This window comes from Musca autumnalis, unplaced genomic scaffold (genome assembly GCF_047663935.1).
Source record: "Musca autumnalis isolate F117 unplaced genomic scaffold, ASM4766393v1 scaffold_1, whole genome shotgun sequence".
Classification (NCBI taxonomy): Eukaryota; Metazoa; Arthropoda; class Insecta; order Diptera; family Muscidae; genus Musca; species Musca autumnalis.
Window position 1 is genome coordinate 262,412,983 of NW_027411644.1, and position 18,898 is coordinate 262,431,880.

At 36.2% G+C, this 18,898-nt stretch overlaps 1 protein-coding gene across 1 annotated transcript in view; it reads right to left on the minus strand.

Annotated features, from left to right (window-relative positions):
• Window positions 1-11,405, minus strand: part of CDase (neutral ceramidase) — a 46,532-nt gene extending 35,127 nt beyond the window's left edge. The window contains exon 1 of the mRNA XM_073961021.1: window positions 11,333-11,405. The gene's annotated coding sequence lies outside the window, so the exon portion shown is untranslated. The remainder of the gene's footprint in view (window positions 1-11,332) is intronic.
• Window positions 11,406-18,898: the final 7,493 nt, after the last annotated feature.

Sequence of the window (18,898 nt, forward strand, 5' to 3'; positions counted from 1 at the left end):
CAAAGACCTTACATATTCCCAAAATCGTTCTATGGGGCCTGATCGATTATATACATATAACCGGATTTAATAAACCCACTAGGTTTCAAATGTCAATTCAATTGCGTATACTTCAAATAAATCCTCATAAAGAAGGCTAACCCGGCAAAATGCTATAATATAAACAGCCTATTACAAACAGAATGACAAACTTAAGAGCCAAAGCTATAGCTCTGCGTGTTGTGTGTGCGTTCAAAAATACAGCAACAAAATACATGTGTTTGAATTTGAAATACATGCATGGCAGAACTACCAGGTAGTGGTATCACACCAGCTGATCGAATATGAAAAGTCAAATCCCTTTATAAACAAATTATTTTTGTTGTAATTTCCCCAACAACATAAAGAAAGTTTTGACATAACATATTCAAAATTTTACGATGCCACTACCTGGGTAATTGTGCCATGAATACATGTATTTTGTTTTTGTATTTTGTACGCACACGCAGAGCCATAGGTTTGGCCCTTATGTATAAAAAATGTTGAAAATTTAGTTTAGTTTTAAGTTTGTCCCGGTCCACACTAGAGTTATTTCATTGAAAAAATTCCATGAAATTAGGCGTTCGTGGATCGAGTAATAAAGTAATTTTATGAAATTGCTGTAGTGGGGAACTCGATCTAAGATGAAATTATTTCATTGAGATCACTCTAGTGTGAACCGGGACTTGGAAATTTATTACACTGGTTAACTACCTATCATAAAATTCCAAAAAATTTAGGTAGTTATGCTATGTTTACATTTACGAAATACCCTCGATTTCAACTGTCAATTCCTTTGCTTATACGTCAAATGAAAACTCATTTGAAATCAATTGGACTTCATTTGACGTTTGGGCTATGGAATTGACATTTGAAATCGAGTGGATTTCGTAAATGTAAACATAGTATTATGCGGGAAAGGCAGTTACGAAAACCCCGCATAGCTACCTCATGTGGGTAGTTACAAAAATCTCATCTCTACCTTATACTATGTTTACATTGACGAAATCCACTCGATTTCAACTGTCAATTCCATTGCTCAAACGTCAAATGAAATCCAATCGATTTCAGATGAGTTTTCATTTGACGTATACACAAAGGAATTGACAGATGAAATCGAGTGGATTTCGTAAATGTAAACATATTTTTACAAAAAATTATGAAATTGTATAACATAATAGTTCACTTCAAGTCTAAAAATATATGTACATATAAGTTATATTATTTAATCAATAAGAATTAAGTCATTAGTGAGTGTAACACAAAAACATCCCACTGGAAATCTTCATCTCAATTGGGTATCTCAGAAATAAACTACAGCGGGTAATAAACCGATAAAAATATTATAAAATGTTCCTTTTGGGGAAAATATTTGAGGGTCAAATATCCGAATTGAGTACTTATAGGAAAGTAGTTAACCGGGACAGTTTGAACTCATTTATGTGGAAAAAATTTGGGGTTTTAATTTGTGAGGCAATTAAATGGGAAAGGCAGTTAAGCAGAGAGGTAGATAACCGGGGTGCAGTGTATTTAATTTTACTTCCAAGAACATCTAATATCCTAGATAGACGACAGAATTACTTTGCATTAAGATCTGCATTTAATTTTAGCCTGACAGGCGAGAGTTTCTGCATTTTCAAAACAGCTATTTTGTTGTTGTTTGCACCGTAATTTTTTGTTTTCCTTGTGTCTCAGATCATGAATATACTCTCTCCCTCATATGAATATGGGCTCTCTTTTACGTTATTGCCATATTGAAATACCTAAATCAGAGCTGAGCAAAATCGAGAGAGAGGCAAATTTAAGGGAGAATTAATATTTAATTTTTCTTGATGTTTCAGTAATTATTTCAACATTTTTTAAACATTAATGTTGTCTAAAATCGTCCACAATGCAAATTATTAAAAAATATAAATAAAAAATTGCATAAACTTTTAATTGTTTATGGTTCGCAAAAAAATAAGAGTATGTTTTTTCAATTTGCCTGTGTGCTAGCACACAGGCGTGCTCACCCCTAACCTAAATGCACTTTAAATTCAGTTTGATTTTGTGCATTAAGAATGTGGATAATGCACGAATTAATTTGAATTAAGGCAGTTTATGCAAATTAACCCGGCCATCTGCCTAGGGTATTACTAAACAATATACGGAAAGTGTACCAATAGTCGGCACTTTAAGGGTTTGCCTAACATCAATCCTTCGCCATCTCGAGCAAATTTTTGCAATTTCAATGAAGTAAAGCTTATTTGCTTTGAAATTTTGTATACGAAGACATAAATAAATGTGGAATTATTTCTTTTAATACTTGTGAAATTTGCGAATTTGTTAGAATAGTGTTTTTTTGCTAGTAGTACAGTTCCTATTGGGTCGTTCTGCATCAATCATTCAATTAAGAGCATAAGGAGAATGGAAGCTTTGTCCACAATGGATATTTCAATCAACCATTGCTCAGAGAGAAATAAAATCATTGATGCTCAAAATAAAAAAGAGAGTAAAGTAGTGAGAGAATCACAAGAAAGTTTGTATCAGCATTCAGTGCAGAGCTGAGCAAAACCGAGAGAGAGGCAAATTTAAGGGAGAATTAATATTTAATTTTTCTTGATGTTTCATTGCTTATTTCAACATTTTTTAAACGTTAATGTTGTCTAAAATTGTCCATAATGAAAATTATTAAAAAATATAAATTAAAAATTGCATAAACTTTTAATTATTTTGGTTCACAAAAAACTAAGAGTACGTTTTCTCAATTTGGCTGTGTGCTAGCACACAGGCGTGCTCACCCCTGATTCAGTGGTTGCTAGACATGTGACCAGTAAACATATGGCGGGTGTGTGCGGTTTTGTTCAGTGTCCCCACTAAAATTATGCGTATATCCATGCACATGTTTACTTTTCGGCTGCTCAGCGACGACTGATTGTTATTCTCACATACGTTAACGTATATCAATGGTGTGCACGGCCATCCACTGGTGGTTTCTGCAAAATACTCTTAATTTAATTAATTCAACAACACATGGGCGTTTAAGTATTTTTTGTAATAATTCTTTAATAATTCATTTGTAGCACGATTTTAGGTAACATTAGTGCTTAAAAATTTTTAAATATGTAATGAAACAACAAGAAAAATTAAATATTAATTCTTCCTTAAATTTTCTCTTTTCATATTTTGCTCACCATTGACGTATATCAATGGTGAGCAAAATCTAGAGAGAGGCAAATTTAAGAGAGAATTAATATTTAATTTTTCTTGATGTTTCATTACTTATTTCAAATTTTTTTAAACGTTAATGTTGTCTAAAATCGTCCACAATGCAAATTATTAAAAAATATAAATAAAAAATTGCATAAACTTTTAATTGTTTATGGTTCACAAAAAACTAAGAGTACGTTTTCTCAATTTGCCTATGTGCTAGCACACAGGCGTGCTCACCCCTAACGTATATGGATGATCTTGGCTGAATAAAATACACAGTGATATACAACGATTGTAAAAAAATCGATTTGCTGCGCCAGTATGTATCTCTATGTGTGTTGAATTACAGTGACACAGAAAAGTATACATACACCCCACAAAAATGCAGTTTAGGCTAAATCGTTGGTTTTTTACTGCAACAACTGCACTGTGTGGCTCCTTGGTGACAAAATAACCATAATTACACAAATTTATTTTAATCTAATACATATAGTTAATACAATTAAAGAAATTCAATTTTCACAACACAGAAAAGTATACATACACCCCAAGGAAATACTAGTATTATCGTAAAGTTTATGGAATTAGTAGCAAAATTTATATATTTTTTAGTTTTGGCGAATGTTTCTGGGTGTCTGAGATATATTTTAGGGAAAATAAATAATTTTTGGGGGTTTAATGCCGTTATTTAAGGTCGGACTTCTTGTATAGCACATTAAAGCTGACACTTGCTTAACTCTTTGCGTTTTTAGGTATTGTAGTTTATAAAAAGCACAAAATTAGTTTCAGATTGCAAATCTTGAGACACAAGAAAGCTTTGGAGTTGTTATTGAGCAAAATATTCCTTCCTAGACGTCGATTAATGCACGTTGTTCCTGAAATTTCTCAGGAAGTTAATATATTCCGCGGAATTCCTGGCGCAAATTACATACAGAATGCATTGAATTGCCTTGTAATATGGCCTGATACAATCCTTGGGCATTAATTGAATTAGAAATGTGACATATTTTGTTACAAACCTGTTCCCAAAGCTTCTAAAGCAACAAAATACAAGAACTACCAAAAAAGCATGAAATTTGTACTGTGAACAACGTCGTTTTCGTATTATGATCATTACCGTTACTATAGGCGCGAAACGTTTCGTATAATTGTACATTTCTGAGTCAATTGATGCCCAAGGATTGTATCCGACAATATTACAAGGCAATTCAAGGCCATCTATATGTAATTTGCACCAAGAATTCCGCGGAATATATTCACTTCCTGAGAAATCTGAGGGAAAACGTGCATTTATCGACGTTCAGGAAGGTATATTATGCACAAAAACAACTTCAAAGCTTTCTAGGGTCTCAAGATTTGCCATCTGATACGAATTTTGTACTTTTTATAAAGTACAATACCTAAAAACGCAAAAAATTAAGCAAGGGTCTGCTTTCACGAGGTATATAAGAAATTTGACCCTAAATAACGGCATTTGACCCCCAAAAATTATTTTCTTTTCTCTAAAATATATCTCAGACACCCAGAGACATTCGCCAAAACTAAAAAATGTATACATTTGGCTACTAATTCCATAAATTTTACGATAATACTCGTATTTCCTTGGGGTGTATGTATACTTTTCTGTGTTGTGAAAAGTGTATTTCTTTAATTGTATTAAATATACGTATTAGATTAAAATAAATTTGTGTAATTATGGTTATTTTGTCACCAAGGAGCCACACAATGCAGTTGTTGCTGTATAAAACCCAACGATTTAGCCAAAACTGCATTTTTGTAGGGTGTATGTATACTTTTCTGTGTCACTGTATATCTAAGTTACTTTGCGCGGTGCTTTATTGTTTTTCTTTGTTGGTTTGTTTACATCGAAGCTACTTTATTTTTTATCATTATTTTTTGTTGTTACTGATTCGTCGTCTTTTGTTTACATTTTTTGTTATTATTTTGCTACTAGATTTTTTTCTATTTGTGTTTATTGCCTTATGGAAGTTTTGAGTCATTTCAAGATTACTGTGGGGTTACATTAATATGGGTAGCTGCGTTTTTAACAATCCGTTAAATATGAGGGTACTCGGATTGAAATTCTTCGTTTTTATAACCCTTTAGCGTTTAAACTTTAAAGCTTTTCAGTTTCAATAGTAAACTCATGGACTCCTTTGTTTGTAAAAAATATATATATTCATATATAAATATGTATATAAATATATACATACCCAGCAAAATAAATTGGAAGTAGTGCAATGTGGACTAGTTCTTTCACGACATGTTTTGTAGCAGTTCAAACGGAGTCGTGAAAAAGACACTCCTTTCATCACATTTTAACCGCATTTGGATGCAATCCAAAGAATCACATCCATTTGTCACATTTTAACAACTTCCGGAGGCAGTTCAACGGAGTCGTGAAAAAGGCACTCCAATTCCTCACAATTTAACAGCATCCGGATGCAGTGCAAACGGAGTCGTGAAAAAGGCACTCCGTTCACTACATTTTATTAGCAGTTGTTAGAGATCCCTACATGTACATAAATCAGTTTGTACATCTCTACAGGCAGCGGAATACATTCGCAAAAAGAGATAATCGTGTTAACATTTCCAAACATTTGTTAATACAAACTAAATAATTTTTAATTTGTGAACATTTTTCCGGTAACTCACGAGAAGAAAATTTCCCAATGGAGTGCTGTTGGAGTACATGTCGAAATCTTAACTGGTGATGGGAAGACAATATCAAACCCATTTAGCAGATGAAGCAAAAGCACTTAAGCTTGGATTAAATAAAGAGCGGAGGAAACACACATGTTTGCGATTGAATTCAATAGAGAATTTTCATAATTTGTGTTAATTTAATAAAGTTATTAATATCTGTGTTTTACACAAATAATAAATGCATTTTATTTTGTTATTCAAAACACGTGCTCTGAACTGCCTCCTATTCTACCCCAAAGGGTCAGTTAAAATGCAATGCCAAAGGGTCAGTTAAAATGCAGTGCCAAAGGTTCAGTTAAAATGCAATGCCAAAGGGTCAGTTAAAATGCGGTGCAATGGAGTGCCTCTTTCCGGGGTCACTCCCTTGTAAAAATCATGAGTGAAAATGCATAATTTGATGCACTTCCAAATCACTTGTACATATCATTTAACTGCCTCTTTGGAGGCAAACTTTTCGCTGGGTATGTATGTAGGTAATTTATAAACTTCAGATATGCATCGAACAATAAAAATTAAAAATAACATTGTTTTTGTTAAATAAACTTTAATTAAATATGTTATTAAAATGTCAACATGCCTAATAAAGTTATCTCTGCATTCATGTGTAACATTTTTCGTTGGGGATATTTATTTTTTACACATGCTGTTGTTGTTAATTATTTTAATACGCTAATAAACGCTATAATATTTCTAATCAATTCATAATCTTTTTGACTATAGGTACTACATACCTATTTATTGATATTTATAGTTTCTACTTTTTTGTGGCCACTTTGGCCTTTTATGTTATCAAAACTGACTGCAAAAATGTTATGCTAGAAGCTATTGATAGTAACAAGTTCTTATGCTACTTATTTCATGTAGAGAATGCTACTATTTATCACACATTGATTTGGCTTGCTATGTCTGAACCAAAAAATGCAATTTATACCATGTTTACATTTACGAAATCCACTCGATTTCAACTGTCAATTCCAAGCCATGTGTCGTCGAGATCAAGTGATGGTGATCTGTCTGTTTTAGGTGTGGATGCCTTGGCACCTACAGGTGTACTTCTATAAGTGCACAAAATACTAACAAAAGGGATGTTGACGAACCGGTAATCTATAAGGACAACGACAGAGCCAATCTGGATGCAAACCAGTCAACTTCTGACAAGACGGATTCCTTGGGCGGTTGACCTGCACGAGACTCGGAAGACTATTGAGGATAGCGTAGAGAGACAAAGTGGGATGCTCCTTGACCAACTGAACGTGCTTGTTTCAGATGAACAGAATCGAGACATTGGGAAGGGGGTTGTTGCGGCATATTGAATCAAAACGGTCTAAAGGTAACCTTTCGAAAGACCTGATCCAACATGACTATTCAACCTTGGGGATCCTCTGGATCTTCAGTATGCTGGGATTAGACGAATGGATTCTAACAGAGGTAACCTCTAATAGATAACTGCTCGTCTCTCCAATGCATTCTCGTGGGATAAACAACTACGATGGGTAGGAACAATTAACGGAAAAAAGTTACGGTGCAGGACCTAAATAGCCCAGCACTACAGCCATGTGTCGTCGATATCAAGTGATGGCAATCTGGCTGTTTTAGGTGTGGGTGCCTTGACACCTACAGCTGTATTTGCTACAAGTGCACAAAATACTAACGATAGGAATGCTGACGAACCGGCAATTTTTAAGGACAACGATAGAGCCAATACAAACCATTACAATACAAACCATTCAACTTTTGACAGGAACGATTCATTGGGCGGTTTGACCTTCACGAGACTCGGAAGACTATTGAGGATAGCTTAGTGAGACAATGTGGGGTACTCCTCGATAAAACGAGTGTAAAATGGAGGAAGGGAGTATGGCCCCTGATACTCAACTGGCAGCAAGCCTAGTTCCAGGGTAAAAAACGTCAAAAGCAGGATGCAACAGGATCATTTACTAATAATGGGGAATTCAGGGAGGTTCCAACAACAATCAATGGCCGCAATGACAGAACTGCCAGAGAAATTTATGCTACCAAACACTCTAAACTTGCTGTGACGTATCTACGCAAATTCGTGGGACGAGACGCGAATTTGTTTACTGAAAATGAAATTGTCTTCATCAGAAGCAAGTTGAGGTACGTCAAGATGTTCGAGAGAATCTACCCTCATGTACCCTGACGAATTTCACGTAGACAGGATATTCCTTCCAGCTCCTAAAGAGGCCGCGGCGGAAAGTAAAAAAGTACATGTGACGAAACCTACTGAACAAAGCAAAAAGGTGGGATGGACCTCTACTCCGAAGTCGAGTCCAACGCAGAAGGGAGCGAAGAATGCTTAAGAATCTACCCCATAAACCTAATGACTTATAAACCCAACTCAAACCCGGAAGGCAAGTGCAAAGCTAACAAAATAGGTCCAAAAATCTCCGGAGGCTGTAAGGAAGTCAAGGTGGTTGGACCAATAAGGAAACCATCATCTTCTGCGAATATGGACAAAGATTCACGGGATAAAACTGTGAAGCGGATCCGATCTTCAGAAGCCCCCCAGCCCTCGGCCAAGAAGAAGATGACTTCTCAGGTGGTCAACCCATCGACCTCCTACGCAGCTGCTATTGCCCAGGCCCAGTACGAGGCGGAAACTACCTCTTCGGGAAAAGCGACCTTTAAGGCACATGGTCGAGGGCACAACAAGCCCTACGCCAGACTGACTCCAATGATTCCCGCTGACGTCTTTCAAGTGACAATAATCGACCGAGTTGATCCCGACCGGAGAATCAGCGATGATCACTGCTTTGCTTTTCGAAACTGGTCTTCGGAGGATCATTGTTTCTCGCATGGTGGTAAACCAGGGTGACCGTCCTTCAAAAGAGCGTCAAGATCATTAGATGTCGTAACAAGAAATCGCGAGATTTCCTTCTTGAGACAGTTAATGGCCTTGGTGAACTTTGGGAAAGGGCTAATTTGCTGCGGTCTTAATTTATGAGATACCATCCATGAAGGTTAGGACATTAGGATGGCTGAGAAAGGAGGGTTATCTGAGAAAACGTAAGGAAAACTGAACTTCGAATGGATTCGATTCCGTCTGAATCCAACTCACGAAACTCAGTAAGAGTAGGGAAGAAGCAAGCACTGAGTGCTCTGCAGATTAATCTGCGCCATTGCAATGTTGCTGCCGCCGAACTACTCTAGGTGTCTGGCAAAAGTTCTCTATCGGACTATTTTAAGATACTTTTGGAGATTTCGCCAAACTCCTTGCAGAATCCCAAGAAGAACGAATATAGGAAGACAGAACTAACAAATTAGTGGAAATATAGAAACAGCTGAAGAGCTTAATAGAACTGCGGAAAACCTGATTGGGACTCATAAATGGCGAGTTCCAATAAATATAAGAGTGAGCCCAAACGCGTCAAGAAAAATTCTTGCATTAATTTCTGTTAGTTGATAGAAGGAGTCAACGACGCAGCTAGGTTTCGAAGAAATCCATTGATTGTACGTAGACAGACTCTGGTATTGAGACTGTAAACCTCCTAGCAGGGACCAATTTCGCGAACTGCAAAGACGTTGGTACCGTCAACAGTGAGTGTGACGACTTCCAAAACCAAACCAAATGGATGGGTCTTTCAATAATATTAAGCTTGTAACCACCCTTAATGCTCTCCACCACAGCACAGGAATTTCATCCACGATAGTGGAATGGATTGATGATTTGCCGAAAAGCAGGAACATTTATTTGGACATAGAAGAGTGTTCTGTGAGAAAACTTTTAGCAGTGGCACACAGCATGGAGAGCTTTCTTACCCCTACTCTGGCTTCTGGTAATAAACGAAATTCGATGTTGTGGTACTGATAAGTGGGAATTTTTACTGAACTTGATACAAGGGGAATGGAATATCGAGGAGCAGACAAAGAAAGCTCCACTCCTGCAAGATCTCCATTTACAATGTTGGGGAATCAGAGCACAAGTCATACACTGGTTGCACCTAACCGTGGTTATGCCTTCTTAACCTATGGTGGACTTGATTGGTAGATACATTTTTCCTCTGAACGGTATATATGGATGCCTCCAATATGTAGGAAGACACTGGCGCGAACAGCGAACTTTTACTGTTGCTATCAGGAAAGCAGCAGAGGACTTGAAAGCGCAAATAACTACCTCGGTTGGCTCTAGGTCGACCGATTTGCAAATTGATGAATCTCTTAGGCCACCGATATGCTACTATATCGGCAAACTTAGTGAGTTCTACATTGAGAAGGTGCATCACTTGATATGATAGTTGATTGTTGTGTTCCACAACTATTTTTTTTTACAATTTTAACGACTTTTGCACATTTTTCCCCAAAAGTGCGTTCTCGTATTCCGAAAAGTTGCAAAATGTTCACTTCTCTTTAAACAAGCATGCTTATGTGCAGATGGAGAAGAGATAGAGACGGTCGAACATCTACTTTGCTGGTTACCCTTGCTGCACACAAGAAGACAAAGCTTATACAGTAATATCCCGGAAATTTCTTAATATTCTATTCAACAGGCAACAACCACAAGTGATGAACAAAATGAGACCTTTGGTCCAGTGGAGTGGTGGCTGCGCATTCTTAAACATAAACCATGGATAGCATTCTCGCCTGGCACACAGAATGTCATGACTTTGATACTCTAGCAACACAACATCATATTACATTATTCGAAGTTTACTAAACACCTCAGTAAAATGCTTGCCACTTATTCTTATAAATTGGACTCAGAAATAACACTGTGCAACAAAATGGAGGTGAAAGTCTGGGGCACGGAAAATTCCTCTTGGGGAAGAAAAGCCTTGGTGAGTATATTAAGAACCCCGAAGGACAGATCCGTCGTGAGTCGAACTTCCGCGTTATGGCGTGATGAAGTTTTTGCTAGAGAACCTGTAAGGCATCAGGAATTAGCGTTATATCTTTGTTCACTGTTGTTCTAGCTTATTTTTCAGATGACATGTCTGCAGTCAAATCGAATGAGGATTATTTTCGTAGAGCACTTCGACCTTCTAACTCGCTTCCTTCAATGTCCTTTTCGTCTTTTATTTTAAGAGCCGCTATAAAAGTACCACAATATGACGTTTTTCAGCTTCGAAATTATCTGCAAAAATGTCGCTCAGAAAATTTTAGGTACGGCCCTCATTGACAACTAATCGATTTTGTCACGCCATAACGCGGAACTTCGACTCACGGCGTATCTGTCCTTCGGGATTCTTAATATACTCACCAAGGGCTTTCATCTCCAAAAGGAATTATCTCTGCCCCAAAATTTGTGTTCACAGTGTACTAAGTAGGTCTCACGTCATTAAGCCAAAAATAGGATGGAACTGCTACAGTTGATGTGAAAGAATTCTCCACTTATTCCTTTGACGTTCTTCATGCGTTCCCTAACATCTCAAACAATAATTTCTAAATTATTACTTACCCACACTTTACGTTCTGCCTAATGAAATGTCGTATAACCACAATACACACTTGCAGACCCCCAAAGACCAACTGATTGCTTAGCAATAATTACCGTTCAAAACAATTCAAAACTACTATAAAGTTCATATTTGGACTATCTCAAGTATTACCTCCCGACCAGATAACGATTATTAATCAGATTATCGTAAGATTATAATGTTGGGAATAGTAAAAAAATTGTGCGAAAAATTGCGATAAGATATTAACAAAAAGCAAGGTATTTATTTGTATACTTATTTGTTGGTATAACTTCCCACTTTCGTTTTTTTTTTGAGGAGGTCATCTTATTTCTTTTTTAAGATGTGCATTATTAGTTTCACTATTTTGCCCAACCAACTTCAAAAGATAACAATATTAATATTAGTTCAATTTTATAGGATAGTTTTTTACTTACGAATATTCTTGTAACCGAGCGTAGATCAACTGACATCAACCTTTGATGACTGTCTTCACTCGAGTTTTTCATCGTATTCATACACCCTTCTAGCTCTCAACAACCTTTTGTAATTTTATATGTACGTTTAACTTCGAGTATGCCATTGTCAGCGTATAGCTCATACAGATCGTGGATCATGCAGCTCCCAAATTTTTTGGTCACGCAGAGAGTCGTATGCCTGTAATAAAAAATTAATTGTTAATATAAGTACATACCATGGCAGAACTACCAGGTAGTGGTATCACACCAGCTGATCGAATATGAAAAGTCAAATCCCTATATAAAAAAATTATTTTTGTTGTAATTTCCCCAACAACATAAAGAAAGTTTTGACATGTAATTGTGCCATGGTACATACATACAATACATAAAAAAATCCAAATAATTGAATCGTCAGAGGCATACATATGTATATTCTTGATCAGCATAAAATTCTCAATCCGTCTGTTGAAATCTCGATACAGCTCGCAATATTTAAGATAGAGCTTTATAATTTGGTACAAAATTTTCAATTACTCCGGTATTGAAAATGAGTTATATCGTTTTGATAGAGCCCCCGTAGAACGGTACCTTCCTAATTTCGGTATTTTGAAGGTTTTTTCTACATTACACTGTGCAACATTTTTAAGGTGATCTTGTGCAAACAATTCGAACTGAGGATTTTTTGAAATTGCAGACCCAAACGACAAGAAACCCTAGTTTGGATTTGTTGTGTCAGATCCAGCTCAGATTTTATGGCCCCATCTATAGAGATGGACAGTGGGTAAATACCCAATGGGTAAATACCCGGTAAATTGGGTAAATACCGGGTAAATACCCATTTGTGGGTATTTATTTGGGTATTTACTATATTGAATCGTTAATACAACATCTTTGACCCTATTTGTGGGTTTAGGTTATGAAATCGATTCAAAATGGATAGTTTTACAATACTTTAAACAAGTGGGTAAATACTTGGGTAAATACCCGAGTATTTACCCAAGTGTTGGGTAAAAACTCATTAACTGCCGTACCACTTGACGTAGGCTGACAAAATTTGGCTCAAATCTTACTTATGTCAAGAGAATATCTAGCATTGAAAATGGGGTCTCTGGGTCCATGTTTTGATATAGCCCCCATATAACCGTACCTCCCGATTTAAGGTATTTTTTGTCTATTTGCCTCATTGTACAATCATAGGGGCTGAAATTTGGCACAGTGAGTTCTCAATATGTAGAAAATATCCTTGCAAAAATTTGTCAACATAGGTCCACGTTTCCTAATAGCCCCCATATAAGGGTACCCGATTTCGAGTATTTACCCAAATGTTGGGTAAAAACTCTTTAACTGCCGAACCACTTGACGTTGGCTGACAAAATTTGGCTCAAAACTTTCTTATACCAATATAACTAAACGTATTGGAAATGGAGTCCCTGGGTCCATGTTTTGGTATAGCGCCCATATAGCCGAACCTCCCGATTTAAGGTTTTTTCATCTATTAGCCACGTCTTACAACCAAATTGGCTGTAATTTGGCACAGTGAGTCCTCAATGATTATAAAATATCCTTGCAAACATTTGTCAACGTAGGTCCACGCTTTCTTATAGCCCCCATATATGGGTACCCCGATTTCAAGTATTTACCCAAATATTGGGTAAAAACTCTTTATCTGCCGAACCATTGGCGTAGGCTCACAAAATTTGGCTAAAAACTTTCTTATATCAATAGTATTAAAGGTATTGAAAATGAAGTCCCTGGGTCCATGTTTTGGTATAACCCCCATATAGCCGTACCTCCCGATTTAAGGTATTTTTCATCTATTAGCCAAATTTTACAACCAACTTGGCTGTAATTTGGCACAGCGAGTCCTCAAGGAGTATAATATATCCTCGCACATATTTGTCAACGTAGGTCCACGTTTTCCTGTAGCTCCCATATAAGGGTATCCCGATTTCGAGTATTTACCCAAAAGTGGGTAAAAACTCATTAACTGTCGAACCACTTGACGTTGGCTGACAAAATGTGGCTCAAAACTTTCTTATATCAATAGTAATAAAGGTATTGAAAATGGAGTCCCTGGGTCCACTTTTTGATATAGCCGTACCTCCGATTTCAGAAACCCATATTGGGGCTACAAGAAAACGTGGACCTACGTTGCAAGGATATTTTATACTCATTGAGGACTCACTGTGCCAAATTACAGCCAAGTTTGTTGTAAAATGTGGCTAATAGATGAAAAAAAACCTTAAATCTGGAGGTACGGCTATATGGGGGCTATATCAAAACATGGACCCAGGGACTCCATTTTCAATACCTTTATTACTATTGATATAAGAAAGTTTTGAGCCACATTTTGTCAGCCAACGTCAAGTGGTTCGACAGTTAATGAGTTTTTACCCACTTTTGGGTAAATACTCGAAATCGGGATACCCTTATATGGGAGCTACAGGAAAACGTGGACCTACGTTGACAAATATGTGCGAGGATATATTATACTCCTTGAGGACTCACTGTGCCAAATTACAGCCAATTTGGTTGTAAAATGTGGCTAATAGATGAAAAATACCTTAAATCGGGAGGTACGGCTACATGGGGGCTATATCAAAACATGGACCCAGAGACCCCATGTTCAGTACCAGAAGTTCTGTTGACATAAGAAAGATGGAAGCTAAATTTTGTCAGCCTACGTCAAGCGGTTCGGAAGTTAATGAGTTTTTACCCAACACTTGGGTAAATACTCGGGTATTTACCCAAGTATTTACCCACTAGTTTAAAGTATTGTAAAACTGTGCATGTTGAAACGAATTTACAACCTAAACCCAGGAATAGGATGTAAAATGTTGTATTTGCCATTCAATATAGTAAATACCCAAATAAATACCCACAAATGGGTATTTACCCGGTATTTACCCATCGTGTGGGTATTTACCGGGTAAATACCCGGTAAATACCATCTCTACCCATCTAAACATGGTTAAATATTGAGTTTTTAAAGAAATTCGGGGCTATATCTCTGAAACCAATGAGAATCTTCTTCTGACCTCTGAAGCAAATTTGTAGATAAGGACAAGAATAAAATATTTGGAGAAATAATGAACTCGAAAAACTACATTTATTGCCTCAAATTTCAAAATATATGCAAAAATTCCATAATTTTTATAAATTTCGCACCGTATCTCCAAAACCGTTTATTGTTGAAACTTAACGAAAATATTTATATATATACATTGTAATAAATAAATTGTACAAATGCAAAATTCCACTATTAAAAATTATACTAGAGAGCCCGTTGTTGGGACAATGTATTATATTATTATAAAAAATACTATTGTTTATTATAGTTTACATAATTATGAGTATACCAATAAAAATAAACAACTAAAAAAAAGAACCGTTTATTGTTTCTGAATATTTCTTTTGGAAAATATTCCCTGAAATGTAATACACAAGTCTTCAGAACATGTCATTTTTGTAAAATGTCTCTATGCCGTTGTTTTCAGTACATTTTCAACGACGATTTAATAAAAATGTCAATAATGTAGTGAAATCCGAAATGCGAGAATAAACTGTTGGTGTGAACTGTGTTTGAAATACGTGTTGTAAAAGATATGATGCAAAATACCGCTGAAACAACATGAAGTGAGCATTTTAGAGTTTCAGAATGTTCTAAAGAATTGTTGAGAACCTTATTTAGAAGATTTTTGCAAAAGGTCACTTGGTTCAACTTCCAACAGTTTAGCTGATACTGACCAGAATTTCAACAATTATGTAAAATTTTCTATATTTTATAGATTTTGATGCCCTAGATGGAGTTTTTCTTATGTGGTTTTTTCAAAAGACAAGTTCTACTAGTTTAGGGCTACAATATTGCTAAAGACAGCATGGCCAAATTCCTATTCGTTTCTGAGATAAACGCCTGATAATTGCAAAAAAGTGTAGATTTAGTCCGGTTTAGATGAGACCATAAAATCCGAACTGGATCTGACAGGACAAAACCCTTTTAGGGTTTTTGTAGTTTAAACATGTACTTTCAAAAAATGCATACTAGAAGTTGTTTGCATTTTCAGTGTTGCATAGTGTTATCTTACCAAAATGGATGAAACTGGTATTTAGTCTTCTATAGGGCCACAAAACTTTCTCCCCTAAATTTGTCAGTATAGGTCCACTTGCTGATATAGCCCCAATAGAACGGTACCTCCCGATTTTCGCTATTTTCAAAGTTTTAGCCACATTATCTTACAGAAATGGCTAAAATTCCGTACACGCAGAGAAATATATGTTAGAAATATGTTTGAATCCAAACATAATTTGTTTGTGTCCAAACAAATATATGTTTGCAACATTTTGTAAGATATCTCAATTTTATTTGTTTGGGTATCAACATATTTTTTATGTTAGAACATATTTTTTATGGGTGGAGAGAGGATTTTTGTCAAAGAGAGTGACAGCAGGGCTCTCGTGGCCGCGGAATGCTGTTTTATATTAAGTATTGGTAAGGGCAATATTTTTGAAAATTTAGCATAGTTGAAGCCAAAGTTGACCCTTTTATAACTCGCGAATTGTGGTTGTATATTATATAAATTAAATTCTTTTGGATAAAATGAAATGTTTTTAGACTTGGCGAAAATTTTTGGCCTTAACAGTTAACTTGCGTGGAAGCTGTGTGGCTATATTTACATATGTTAAAAAAATTGATAAAATGGGTTGAAGCCAACGTGTCTTTTTTTCTTTTTTTTCTTTCGATTTGTGATTAAACCACACTTTTCACGATATTCCTGTCAAAGTAAATGTAGAAGCCATCTAAATAAGGATCATCTCACCAATGTATAACATTTTCAAAATTGGATCTGCGACTACCATTAAATGATGCTAACATTTTGAAGCAAGATTTAAAGTGTTTTTTTTTTTTAAAAAAAATCATGTATAGGATTGTAGAACTCGCGATTCTGAATTATTTGATATATGTGTTGCGAATGTAGTCTACACAGCTTCAGATAAAGGCATGCAGCCGATGCTACATCTTAAGGCCTCGTCACATAAGAGGATTTCTGGCTTAATTCATTAAGTTGCATGTTCTTCTGGCTTTGAGTCAAAAGTCAAAGCATACGAAATCGTGTTTCAGCACACATTCAGCCGCGTAGAGATGCGGCAACTCTCGTCTGGTTGCCTTGCTTTCCTGCTTCATTTCTAACATAACAAAAATAAAAGAATAAATAAGGCCGAGCCAATTTCGAACTACGTTGCACTTTTCTTCTTTATTCTTTTATTATACCCTACACCACTATGTATGTGGGGAGGGTATTATAAGTTGGTTTTGGCCAAAAAGTTTGTAACGCATCGAAATAATGGTCGTAGACCCATACTTATGTATATACCAAAATGAATGTCTCGACGAGCTGAGTCGATCTGGCTATGTGTGTCCGTCCGTCAGTCCGTCCGTCTGTCCATCTAAACCTTGTAATCACGCTACAGGTCGCAATTTTGATCGGATCGTCACGAAATGTTGGATGTTGATGGGGGTCCCGGAGGGGAAGAAGCCTATTGATTTTGGTAATGGTCGGATAATATTTAGGTCGGAATGGGCAAAAAACTTATGTGGATAAAAAGACAACGTTTTTTTTTTCAAAGCGAATATCTCAGCTTCTATACGGGGTATACCAAAAGCAAAACCTGACAATAAAAGTAGAAAATATCACCTTTCTAATGATGTAAAGTAAGTTCTCGTAGGTGGTCAAACAACGAAGATATCGCAATAGCCGCTAATAGAACACAACTTTTCATTTTTGCGATTTTAATAATAATGACGAATATCGCAGCTTTGTTTCGGGACCTTCCAAAAGCAAAGTCTGACAATGAAAGTAAAAAATCCAATCATTAAAATGATGTAAAGCAGTTTGGCGTAGGTATCCAAATAATGGAGATATCGCAATAGTCGGTAATACATCCCATTTTTTCCACTTTTTTTGGAAATCACGCTACAGGTCGCAATTTTAATTGGATCATCACGAAATTTTGGGTGTTATTGGGGGTCCCACAGAGGAAAAAACCTTTTGATTTTTGATAATGGTCGGATATTATTCAGGGGTCGGAATGTGAAAAAAAATATTTGGAAAAAAGACCAACGTTTTATTTCAAAGTTAATATCTCTCTTCTGTAGGAGGTATATCGAAAGCAAAACCTGGCAAGGAAATTAGAAAATATCACCTTTACAACGATGTGAAGTAGGTTGTCATAGGTGGTCAAACAACAGAGATATCGCAATAGTCGGTAATGCATCCCTTTTTCCATTTTTGTGCAATCATACTACGAAATTTTGATCGGATCCTCACGAAATTTTGGGGGTTGATGGGGGCTAACAGAGAAAGAAGCCTATTGATGGTTGGCATACCATCCCACTTTTCCATTTTTTATTTGGGTTGTACTGTCGATGCACTTAAATGCGTTTCAAAAAATTGACCTGTGTTAATGAAGACATTCAGAGCAAAGGCGCTAAGCTATCCCAATTTTAATATTTTGAATTTTATTAGTCAAAAGCTTATGAACAGGGGTAATGGTGTAGGGTATCACATAGTCGGCCCCGACCCGACTATAGCCTTGGCTCACTTGTTTTTCTTATGTTAGAAATGAAGCAGGAAAGCAATAGGTCTGTACGATAACTTCGCAAGTAAAAATTACTTGCAAGTACTCAGCAAGTTCTTAGTAAATTTTCTTCAATAATTTTACTCTCAAGCCAAATATTTGCAGAATGTTATCGAACAACAATTTTCAAAAACTTGCAAGAAGTCACCTGATTTGACAAACAAGAAGTTTGGCGGATATGTTTTAATTTAACAATCGTAGGTTGTTGACGAAAATTAATTGATTATCCATTGCTACAAAAATAATTCTCTTTCCATATCATAAACTAACGGATGACCGTTCACGTAGTGTTCCTCCTACTACATGAATGCGCCGCTTTTTGCTGGGATTTGTTACCTTAGAAATAAAACAATCATCACAAACTACAAAATAAGTTATTTTATAGCCCGTTTCCACGGTACGTCGTTCGTTCTCTATTCGTTGTTCGACCCATAACTACGAATAAATTACTTATTTCCCCACACAAAATTC